The sequence below is a fragment of the Cucurbita maxima genome, unplaced genomic scaffold, assembly GCF_002738345.1.
Source record: "Cucurbita maxima cultivar Rimu unplaced genomic scaffold, Cmax_1.0 Cma_Scf02752, whole genome shotgun sequence".
NCBI lineage: Eukaryota > Viridiplantae > Streptophyta > Magnoliopsida > Cucurbitales > Cucurbitaceae > Cucurbita > Cucurbita maxima.
In genome coordinates this window covers 1-2,182 of record NW_019274768.1, presented here as the reverse complement: position 1 = coordinate 2,182, position 2,182 = coordinate 1, and the positions used below count along the sequence as shown (strand labels likewise).

The window sequence follows — 2,182 nt, the reverse complement described above, 5'->3', positions numbered from 1 at the left end:
CTCACGCCCATCGCGTTTGGATCATGCCGCCCCGCATGCGTTAAATCCGATTTTGTGCGCATGGCATCTCGGGTGCGATCATACCAGCACTAATGCACCGGATCCCATCAGAACTCCGTAGTTAAGCATGCTTGGGCGAGAGTAGTACTAAGTTGGGTGACCACTTGGGAAGAACTCGTGTTGCACCCCTTTTTTTCTTTCAATTTCTCCCAGTTCTTTTCTTTCTTTCTCTACAAATGAGAACCTCCCCCGCTCACGCCCATCGCGTTTGGATCATGCCGCCCCGCATGCGTTAAATCCGATTTTGTGCGCATGGCATCTCGGGTGCGATCATACCAGCACTAATGCACCGGATCCCATCAGAACTCCGTAGTTAAGCGTGCTTGGGCGAGAGTAGTACTAAGTTGGGTGACCACTTGGGAAGAACTCGTGTTGCACCCCTTTTTTTCTTTCAATTTCTCCCAGTTCTTTTCTTTCTTTCTCTACAAATGAGAACCTCCCCCGCTCACGCCCATCGCGTTTGGATCATGCCGCCCCGCATGCGTTAAATCCGATTTTGTGCGCATGGCATGTCGGGTGCGATCATACCAGCACTAATGCACCGGATCCCATCAGAACTCCGCAATTAAGCGTGCTTGGGCGAGAGTAGTACTAAGTTGGGTGACCACTTGGGAAGAACTCGTGTTGCACCCCTTTTTTTCTTTCAATTTCTCCCAGTTCTTTTCTTTCTTTCTCTACAAATGAGAACCTCCCCCGCTCACGCCCATCGCGTTTGGATCATGCCGCCCCGCATGCGTTAAATCCGATTTTGTGCGCATGGCATGTCGGGTGCGATCATACCAGCACTAATGCACCGGATCTCATCAGAACTCCGCAGTTAAGCGTGCTTGGGCGAGAGTAGTACTAAGTTAGGTGACCACTTGGGAAGTCCTCGTGTTGCACCCCTTTTTTTCTTTCAATTTCTCCCAGTTCTTTTCTTTCTTTCTCTNCGCCCCGCATGCGTTAAATCCGATTTTGTGCGCATGGCATGTCGGGTGCGATCATACCAGCACTAATGCACCGGATCTTATCAGAACTCCGCAGTTAAGCGTGCTTGGGCGAGAGTAGTACTAAGTTAGGTGACCACTTGGGAAGTCCTCGTGTTGCACCCCTTTTTTTCTTTCAATTTCTCCCAGTTCTTTTCTTTCTTTCTCTACAAATGAGAACCTCCCACGCTCACGCCCATCGCGTTTGGATCATGCCGCCCCGCATGCGTTAAATCCAATTTTGTGCTTATGGCATGTCGGGTGCGATCATACCAGCACTAATGCACCAGATCTCATCAGAACTCCGCAGTTAAGCGTGCTTGGGCGAGAGTAGTACTAAGTTGGGTGACCACTTGGGAAGTCCTCGTGTTGCACCCCTTTTTTTCTTTCAATTTCTCCCAGTTCTTTTCTTTCTTTCTCTACAAATGAGAACCTCCCACGCTCACGCCCATCGCGTTTGGATCATGCCGCCCCGCATGCGTTAAATCCGATTTTGTGCGCATGGCATGTCGGGTGCGATCATACCAGCACTAATGCACCGGATCCCATCAGAACTCCGCAGTTAAGCGTGCTTGGGCGAGAGTAGTACTAAGTTGGGTGACCACTTGGGAAGTCCTCGTGTTGCACCCCTTTTTTTCTTTCAATTTCAACCAGTTCTTTTCTTTCTTTCTCTACAAATGAGAACCTCCCACGCTCACGCCCATCGCGTTTGGATCATGCCGCCCCGCATGCGTTAAATCCAATTTTGTGCTTATGGCATGTCGGGTGCGATCATACCAGCACTAATGCACCGGATCCCATCAAAACTCCGCAGTTAAGCGTGCTTGGGCGAGAGTAGTACTAAGTTGGGTGACCACTTGGGAAGTCCTCGTGTTGCACCCCTTTTATTCATCAATTTCAACCAGTTCTTTTCTTTCTTTCTCTACAAATGAGAACCTCCCACGCTCACGCCCATTCATCAATTTCAACCAGTTCTTTTCTTTCTTTCTCTACAAATGAGAACCTCCCACGCTCACGCCCATCGCGTTTGGATCATGCCGCCCCGCATGCGTTAAATCCGATTTTGTGCGCATGGCATGTAGGGTGCGATCATACCAGCACTAATGCACCGGATCCCATCAGAACTCCGCAGTTAAGCGTGCTTGGGCGAGAGTAGT

At 49.8% G+C, this 2,182-nt stretch overlaps 8 non-coding genes across 8 annotated transcripts; all 8 read left to right on the top strand.

Annotated features, from left to right (window-relative positions):
* Nucleotides 1–70: 70 nt before the first annotated feature.
* LOC111475765 lies at nt 71–189 on the top strand. The gene has a single exon (XR_002716704.1). It is a non-coding gene; the product is annotated as a 5S ribosomal RNA (ribosomal RNA).
* A 133-nt stretch (nt 190–322) lies between these two features.
* LOC111475762 lies at nt 323–441 on the top strand. The gene has a single exon (XR_002716701.1). It is a non-coding gene; the product is annotated as a 5S ribosomal RNA (ribosomal RNA).
* Nucleotides 442–574: 133 nt separating this feature from the next.
* LOC111475759 lies at nt 575–693 on the top strand. The gene has a single exon (XR_002716698.1). It is a non-coding gene; the product is annotated as a 5S ribosomal RNA (ribosomal RNA).
* A 133-nt stretch (nt 694–826) lies between these two features.
* On the top strand, nt 827–945 carry LOC111475760. The gene has a single exon (XR_002716699.1). It is a non-coding gene; the product is annotated as a 5S ribosomal RNA (ribosomal RNA).
* An 87-nt stretch (nt 946–1,032) lies between these two features.
* On the top strand, nt 1,033–1,151 carry LOC111475761. Its single transcript, XR_002716700.1, has one exon. It is a non-coding gene; the product is annotated as a 5S ribosomal RNA (ribosomal RNA).
* A 133-nt stretch (nt 1,152–1,284) lies between these two features.
* Nucleotides 1,285–1,403, top strand: LOC111475763. Its single transcript, XR_002716702.1, has one exon. It is a non-coding gene; the product is annotated as a 5S ribosomal RNA (ribosomal RNA).
* Nucleotides 1,404–1,536: 133 nt separating this feature from the next.
* Nucleotides 1,537–1,655, top strand: LOC111475758. Its single transcript, XR_002716697.1, has one exon. It is a non-coding gene; the product is annotated as a 5S ribosomal RNA (ribosomal RNA).
* A 133-nt stretch (nt 1,656–1,788) lies between these two features.
* LOC111475764 lies at nt 1,789–1,907 on the top strand. Its single transcript, XR_002716703.1, has one exon. It is a non-coding gene; the product is annotated as a 5S ribosomal RNA (ribosomal RNA).
* The last annotated feature ends 275 nt before the right edge of the window (nt 1,908–2,182 follow it).